The following is an 8992-nucleotide window of genomic DNA, read 5'->3' on the forward strand; positions in this document are numbered from 1 at the left end:
GATTTTTAGATATTACTGTATTTTTTATTATGTTACAGCTTAGAAGCAGGAGAGGACAGAGGAGAAAGCTTTCTAAGGGCTCAACCTGAGAATGAACAGGGGTAGACAGTGAATGCAGAGCAAAGGACAGGCCAGCAGCTCTGTCAGGTATGTTGAGTATCTGCCCACCGCAGAGTCAGGAAGACAGAGCTTTCATGTCCTGACATGTTCACTCTTGAACAAACAATAGTCTCTACGGCATCAAGGGAGTCTGTGTGCTACAATATTGGTGAGTGTATTTAAAGTTTGAGTAAACTTATATTAATAGTTTAATGCTTTTGTTATTAAGGGCTAATACACACACAGCGCTATTCTGAGTGATCATCGTTCAGAAAAATGCCCCCCCTTGATTTCAATGGGGTTAAACACATGCAGTGTTTTTTGAAACACAGAGTGAGTAAATCGCTGCTTGCACTACTTTTTGATCTGCAATAAACGCATTTATCACTATTTATATAAAAAGCTGCCATCATTTTCCCTAGCGATTAAAAAGACTAATGCAGATATAGTGAAAACTCGGTAGAAAAATGTGCCAAAACCGCCGCGTTTATCCGCAGACAGAAAAAGCTGTGTGTGCATTAGCCCTAATACTCACTTTATAGTAACAGTTATATCTCAAGTGTACTGTAAATCTTTATTTTTATTACCCATCTTCCTTACATAATATTAACTGTATTTTTCTCACACAGCAATGGCTGCTACTTCTCAAAGAACAGCATTTTATAATATATGCTGTTGCAATCCTTTTGAAAAAACTGGACACACAACAAGAAAAAATCTTAGGCCGGTACAAGATTGGATGTTTCATATAAATCCATCAATCAATGCAGGCATGAAAATTTGTGACAGTTGTAGAAAGCAACTTGCAAAAGAGAAAAATGCTCAGCAGGCACAAAATTTCGAAGAACCTGTAACTTCCAACACAGAGGATTTTATCAATCCTGATTTAATAATAGAGTATTTGAATAAATCACTTTCTAACATTGAAGAATCACCCATTGCAAAAAAAAGAATCCATTATCCAGGTTATTGCCAAAAAAAATTAGATAAAGTTACAAAAAAATTGACCCTAGAGCTGGCAGGTGAAACAGTAGAAGGTGAAGGAACAAATGACACTGATTCAGAGATCATTCTGCAGCTTAAAGATAAATTTAAATCCACCCATAGCAGAAGTGAACAGTTCATGATACTGACTACACTACCGAAGAGTTGGACATGCAAAAGAATAGAAAATGAATTTAACGTTAGCAATAGAACGGCTAGAAAAGCCAAATCTCTAGTTGAACAAAAAGGTTTCATGTCTTGTCCTGATCCGACACCAGGCAAAACATTAGATGAAGCTATAGTGGGTAAAGTGAAAGATTTTTACAATAGTGATGAAGTGGGCCGAAATATGCCTGGCAAGAAAGATTGTGTGTCTATAAAAGTGAACGGTACGAAAACTTCTGTCCAGAAGAGGCTGGTTCTTATCAATTTGAAAGAAACCTATGAACTTTTTAAAGAAAAAATTCCACTTCTGCCAAAATAGGATTTTCAAAATTTGCTGACCTGCGACCGAAGAATTGTGTCCTGGTTGGTGGTAGTGGTACACACTCAGTATGCGTATGTACAACACACCAGAACACTAAGCTCATGATTGAAGGGGGTAAGCTGAAAGATATTCAGATTGGCGAGTCCAACCTTGGCGATTACAAAGTATGTCTGTCTCAAATATTGTGTCCAGAAAAGTGTTGGAGTTGTTATCTCAATATTTGCAAAAAATGTCCTTCAGTATTGGCTCTCAAAGAAAAAATATTAAGTTATTTTGAAGAGGCTATGGTAGATAATATAACTTATAAACAGTGGATATCTGTTGACAGATGTACTCCTTGACACGGTTTTTAAAAGTGCAGAACTTTTTGTAGAATGTTTTTGTGAACAGCTGATAGTCCTTAAGAAACACTTATTTATAGCTCGCCAACAGTCTGACTACTACAATCACCTCAAAGAAAGCATCAAACAGAATGAGGCAGTAATAAGCTTAGACTTTTCAGATAACTATTCCTTTGTTGTTCAGGATGAAGCACAGTCATTTCACTGGAACAATGAACAAACAACTGTGCACCCTTTTGCGATCTATTACAATGAGAATGGAGAAATAAAGTACAAAAGTGTAGTTATGATATCTGAGTGCTTACTTCACGATTCAATAGCTGTTCATTTATTCCAAAAAAAATTGATTTCAGTGATAAAAACAGACATCCTACCAAGTTTGAGCAAGGTCTACTACTTCTCGGATGGCTCTTCTGCACAGTATAAAAACAGGAAAAACTTTATAAATGTATGCCATCACAAGAAAGACTTTGGAGAGGAAGCTGAATGGCACTTTTTTGCCACTGCTCATGGCAAAGGTGTATGTGATGGTTTAGGAGGCACCGTGAAACGCCTTGCAGCCCGGGCTAGCCTCCAGAGGCCATATTCAGACCAAATCTTAACACCCATGCAACTTTTCAAATGGAGTGAGAAAAATATTCTTAACATCCAGTTCATGTATTGTACAAACAAGGACTACAAAGAGGAAGAGAGTTTGTTAAAGCATTGGTTACAGGAAGCAGAACGCATCAAAGGGACTCAGCAATACCACACTGTCATTCCATGTAGTGAAACAGAAATAAAAACAAGGATTTTTTTCATTCAGCAAAGACAGTGAAGTGCATGAAGTGGTAGAAGGCGGCACAAGATTGGCAATGGATGACATAACTGGTTATGTGACCTGTGAATATGATCGGCACTGGTGGCTGGCTACCGTACTCTCCAAAAATTGTGAAAATGAAGAAGTAGAAGTGACTTTTTTGCATCCTTCTGGCCCAGCGCCATCCTTTGTGTACCCAAGAAAACCAGACATTTTAAAAGTTAACAAAAATCAGATATTAACTCAGGTGGAGCCCAACACCATGACCGGCCACACATACTCTTTGACACAAAAGGAAATGGCCATTGCTAGTAAGCGCTTATGGACCAGATTACATTTCACCCACTAGAAGGGTCAAATTGATGATAGTTTAAAAATGTACTATTGTTTGATTAGTTCATATTTTATAGAACGAGGATTTAACTACTGTACTATTCTTCTTAAACACTTCATACATGATATGTTTAGTGATGAATTGTTACATGTATAAAAGGTAGTAAAAATATTGGTTCTTTTAATCTTGTTTTTAACATATAATTAGGATGAGACCACTTAGAAAAATCACACTTGAGGATATGATCACCTTTTTTCTTTTGGTTTGTTCAGTGTATTCAGGTTGAAAATGCTGAGCAAGTTGTGTTATGATGATTAAGATGGATTTATTCTGGCACTTCGGGATTTGTTTTTTGTGTTTCTTTATTGTTACATATAAATGTTGAGTTCAATACGTTGTAATGTGAAAAGAAAAAAGGAATAAACTCACAAACATAAAATCAGATGATTCAAGGCTTAAGAAAAAAAATACAAATTTGATAGGTCCCAAGTTGAATCCCTGTACAAATATAAACAAGAACACAAGTAACGCACATGCATTTTTTCACCATTTTAAAACATACGTTTTTTTCACAATTGCGCATCAAAATTATGAATTTGATTTCTCAAAAACAAAATGTAAAGAAACATAGTCTTGTGACATATCAAATGAAAGCCTTTACCGTTCTGAGAAAAATGATGTCTCTCCCACCTTTGTATCTTAATTCTAGCCCAAGATATAATAAAAATGTAAAGCCATACCAGGCCAAAATTCGCTCTTTTTCACAACTTTAGAAGTCTGTAAAAAATTAACTGATGAAGAAATAAATTCAAAACTTTTAATTTGTAATTAACTAAAGTTGTACTTCTTAAAAACAAAAAATAAAAAAAATGTAAAGACATCAGGTAAAAAAAATATTCATTTTTGGATCACTTGATATGGAATGACCCAAGGGTGGATACAGCCCAACCATTAGTCACCGGGTAGTGGGAGATCAATCTTAACCCCTTTACCCCAAGGGTGGTTTGCACGTTCATGACCGGGCCAATTTTTACAATTCTGACCACTGTCCCTTTATGAGGTCATAACTCTGGAACGCTTCTATGGATCCCGGTGATTCTGACAATGTTTTCTCATGACATATTGTACTTCATGTCAATGGTAAAATTTATTTCACATAAATTGCTTTATTTGTGAAAAAAATGGAAATTTGACAAAAATTTTGAAAATTTTGCAATTTTTCAACTTTGAATTAATATGCCTTTAAATCACAGAGATATGGCACACACAAAAAACTTATTAAGTGACATTTCCCACATGTTTACTTTACATCAGCACAATTTTGGAACAATTTTTTTTTATGAAGTTATAAGGGTTAAAAGTTGACCAGCGATTTCTCATTTTTACAACACCATTTTTTTTTTAAGGACCACATCATGTTTGAAATCACTTTGAGGGGTCTATATGATAGAAAATACCCAAAATGACACCATTCTAAAAACTGCACCCCTCAAGGTGCTCAAAACCACATTCAAGAAGGTTATTAACCCTTCAGGTGCTTCACAGGAATTTTTTGAATGTTTAAAAAATAAAATGAACATTTAACTTTTTTTCACAAAAAAATTAATTCAGGTCCAACTTTCTTTATTTTATCAAGGGTAACAGGAGATATTGGACTGCAATAGTTATTGTGCAATTTGTCCTGAGTACGCTGATACCTGATATGTGGGGGGAACCACTATTTCGGCACATGGCAGAGTTCAGAAGGGAAGGAGCGCGGTTGACTTTTTCAATGCAAAATTGGCTGGAATTCAGATCGGACACCATGTCACGTTTGGAGAGCCCCTGATGTGCCTAAACAGTGAAAATCCCCCACAGGTAACCCCATTTTGGAAATTAGACCCCCAAGGAACTTATCTAGATATATGGTGAGAACTTTGAACCCCCAAGGGCTTCACAGAAGTTTATAACGTACAGCCATACAATTAAAAAATATTTTTTCCAAAAAAATGATATTTTCACTCCCAATTTTTATTTTCCCAAGAGTAACAGGACCCCAAAAGTTATTGTGCAATTTTTTCTGAGTACGCTGATACCCCATATGTGTGGGTAAACGACTATTTGGGCGCATGGCAGAGCTCGGAAGGGAAGCAGCGCCATTTGACTTTTTTGGCTGGAATTGAGATCGGACGCCATACATAGTAACATAGTAACATAGTTAGGAAGGCCGAAAATAGACATTAGTCCATCCAGTTCAACCTATAAAATTCTGTCAGAATAAATCCCCAGATCTACGTCCTTCTAAAGAACCTAACAATAACTGTAACATACAATATTGTTACGCTCCAGGAAGACATCCAGGCCTCTCTTGAACCCTTCAACTGAGTTTGCCATCACCACCTCCTCAGGCAGGGAATTCCAGATTCTCACTGCCCTATCTGTAAAGAATCCTCTTCTATGTTGGTGGAAAAACCTTTTCTCTTTCAGACGCAGAGAATGCCCCCTTGTGACCGTCACCTTCCTTGGTATAAACAGATCCTCGGAGAGATATTTGTATTGTCCCCTTATATACTTATACATGGTCATTAGATCGCCCCTCAGTCGTCTTTTTTCTAGACTAAATAATCCTAAGCTAATCTCTCTGGGTATTGTAGTTCCCCCATCCCCTTTATTAATTTTGTTGCCCTCCTTTGTACCTGCTCTAGTTCCATTATATCCTTCCTGAGCACCGGTGCCCAAAACTGTACACAGTACTCCATGTGTGGTCTAACCAGAGATTTGTACAGAGGCAGTATAATGCTCTCATCATGTGTATCCAGACCTCTTTTAATGCACCCCATGATCCTGTTTGCCTTGGCAGCCGCTGCCTGGCACTGGCTGCTCCAGGTAAGTTTATCATTAACTAGGATCCCCAAGTCCTTCTCCATGTCAGATTTACCCAGTGGTTTACCATTCAGTGTGTAATGGTTATATTGATTCCTTCTTCCCATGTGTATAACCTTACTTTTATCATTGTTAAACTGCATCTGCCACCTTTCGGCCCAACTTATCAAGATCCATCTGTAGCAGAATACTATCTTCTCTTGTATTGACTGCTTTACATAGTTTTGTATCATCTGCAAATATCGATATTTTACTGTGCAAACCTTCTACCAGATCGTTAATAAATATGTTGAAGAGAATAGGTCCCAACACCGACCCCTGCGGTACCCCACTGGTCACAGTGACCCAGTTAGAGAATATACCATTTATAACCACCCTCTGCTTTCTACCACTAAGCCAGTTACTTACCAATTTACACACATTTTCTCCCAGACCCAGCATTTTCATTTTGTGTACCAAGCTCGTGTGGCACGGTATCAAACACTTTGGAAAAATTAAGATATACCACATCCAATGACTCACCTTGGTCCAGTCTATAGCTTACCTCTTCATAAAAACTGATTAGATTGGTTTGACAGGAGCGATTCCTCATAAACCCATGCTGATATGGCGTTAAACAGTTATTCTCATTGAGATAATCCAGAATAACATCCCTCAGATGCCATGTCGCGTTTGAAAAGCCCATGATGTGACTAAACTGTCTAAACTTCCCACAAGTGACTCCATTTTGGAAACTAGACCCTCAAAGGAACTTATCTAGATGTGTGGTGAGCACTTTAAACCCCCAAGTGCTTCACAGAAATGTATAATGCCCAGCGTGAAAATAAAAAAATCATTTTTTTCCACAAACATGATCTTTTAGTCCCCAATGTTTTCATTTTCCTAAGGGAAACAGGAGAAATTGGACCCAAAAAAGTTGTTGGCCAATTTGTCCTGAGTAGGCTGATACCCCATATGTGGGGGTAAGCCACTGTTTGGGTGCATGGCAGAGCTTGGAAGGGAAGGAGCACCGTTTGACCTTTTCAATGCAGAATTGGCTGGAACTGAGATCAGACGCCATGTTGTATTTGGAGAGCCCCTGATGTGCCTAAAAAGTGGAAACCCCCCAATTCTAACTCCAAACCTAACCACAACACACCCCTAATCCTAATCTCAGACCTAACCCTAGCCCTAACCCTAATGGGAAAATTGAAATAATTTTTTTTTAATTTTATTATTTTTCCCTAACTAAGGGGGTGATAAAGGGGGTTTGATTTACTATTTGCAGCGGGTTTTATGTTTGGCAGCTGTCACACGCTTTTTATTATAAAAACAGTTTTTGCATCACAACATTTTGAGAGCTATAATTCTTCCTTATTTTGACCCACAGAGTCATGTGAGGTCTTATTTTTTGCGGGACGAGATAACATTTTTATTGGTACCATTTCTGGGCACGTTACATTTTTTGATCGCTTTTTATTCCGATTTTTGGGACGCAAAATGAACAAAAAACAGCATTTTATGAATTTCTTTCGGGGGGGTGTCTACACCGTTCCGGGTGTGATCAAATTGATAAAGCGGTTTTATTCTTCGAGTCAGTATGATTACAGCGATACCTCATTTATATTTGTTTTATATTTTGGTGCATTTATGCAATAAAAACAATTTTATATAAAAAATAATTATTTTTGCATCGCTTTATTCTGCGAGCTATAACTTTTTTATTTTTTCTCTGATGATGTTGTGTGGCAGCTCGTTTTTTGCGGGACAAGATGACGTTTTCAGTGGTACTATGGTTATTTATATCCGTCTTTTTGATTGCGCGTCATTGCACTTTTTGTTCGGCGGTATGATGATAAAGCATTGTTTTTTTCTTTGTTTTTTATTTTTTCAGGGGTTCACTAAAGGGGTTAACTAGTGGGACAGTTTTGTAGGGTGGGTCATTACGCACGCGGTGCTACTAAATATGTGTACTTTTATTGTTTTGGTTTTTTTATTTACAAAAAAAACTATTTATTGGGGAATATTTTTTTTATTTTAGATTTATTTAGAGACTTTTTATAAATTATTTTTACATGTTTCTTTTATTTTTTTTTACTTTATTTTATTGTCCCAGGGTGGACATCACTGTCTAGTGTCAGATCGCTGATCTGACACTTTGCACAGTGCTGTGTCAGATTAACGATCTGACAGGCGCTGCAGAGGCTTTCTCAGTGCCTGCTCTCAGCAGGCACTGAGGAAGACGCCTCCCTGCAGGACCCCGAAGGCCCCCTCGGCCATATTGGATCCGGGGGCCTGCAGGGAGGAGACCCTCGGAACAACGCAATCACATCCCTGCCTACGTGATTCGTCCCTGTGCCCCCCCGATACACTGCGCAGTGTGCCAGGGGTTAATGTGCCGGGGGCGGTCCGTGATCAGCGGCGCTCCCCCCCGTGAGCGCCGCTGATCGCATATGACGTACTGTCCCGTCCATGTGAATTAAGTCCCAGCTCACATGGACGGGATAGTATGTCACAAGGCAGAAAGGGGTTAATGTTGTTGATCATTACAGTAACGTTTGCCCAGAAAGACAGGACCTGGTCTTGTAGGGACCATATGAGCACATTCAGCAGCACAGAAGGGGGAGAAGGTGGATTCACCCAATAAGATATCAGGGATCTAGGAAGCCAACAGCATCATTACCCTCCGCTTTCTCTTACAGGCCCATCATAATATTTTTCTTCATGTGATTTTCTAACTTGTCAGCACATTCTACGTACACTGTCATTTGGCTTCAAAGTTTACAGATCTGGACAGGTAACGTCTTCTAATTTAGATAGGTGGATCTTCAATTATGTAATTTCTATAGTAGTGCCCCCCCCTGTGAGCGCCACTGATCGTACTGATTTACTATCCCGTCCCTGGTCATACGGGCCCGGGTACCATGGACGGGATAGTACGACAGATGGCTGAAAGGGGTTAATAAAGTGCAGGGACCTGCACAAACAGTACAGCTCCTGGTATCTAGTGGAACAAAGGACAAAGAGAAATTACACCAAAGGCTAGACAGAATGTTCTTGCCTTTGCTGTTCCTAAAAACAAAGTACAAACACAACAGTGGACTTTT

The 8992-nt window shown here is 38.5% G+C and overlaps 1 long non-coding RNA gene across 1 annotated transcript; it reads left to right on the forward strand.

The window, feature by feature from the left end:
- Positions 1–212: 212 nt before the first annotated feature.
- Positions 213–803, forward strand: LOC141047034 (uncharacterized). Its single transcript, XR_012219736.1, has 2 exons — positions 213–268; positions 729–803. It is a non-coding gene; the product is annotated as an uncharacterized lncRNA (long non-coding RNA).
- The last annotated feature ends 8189 nt before the right edge of the window (positions 804–8992 follow it).

Source organism: Dendrobates tinctorius, unplaced genomic scaffold, assembly GCF_039654945.1.
Source record: "Dendrobates tinctorius isolate UK_male_01 unplaced genomic scaffold, ASM3965494v1 ptg000126l, whole genome shotgun sequence".
Lineage (NCBI taxonomy): Eukaryota > Metazoa > Chordata > Amphibia > Anura > Dendrobatidae > Dendrobates > Dendrobates tinctorius.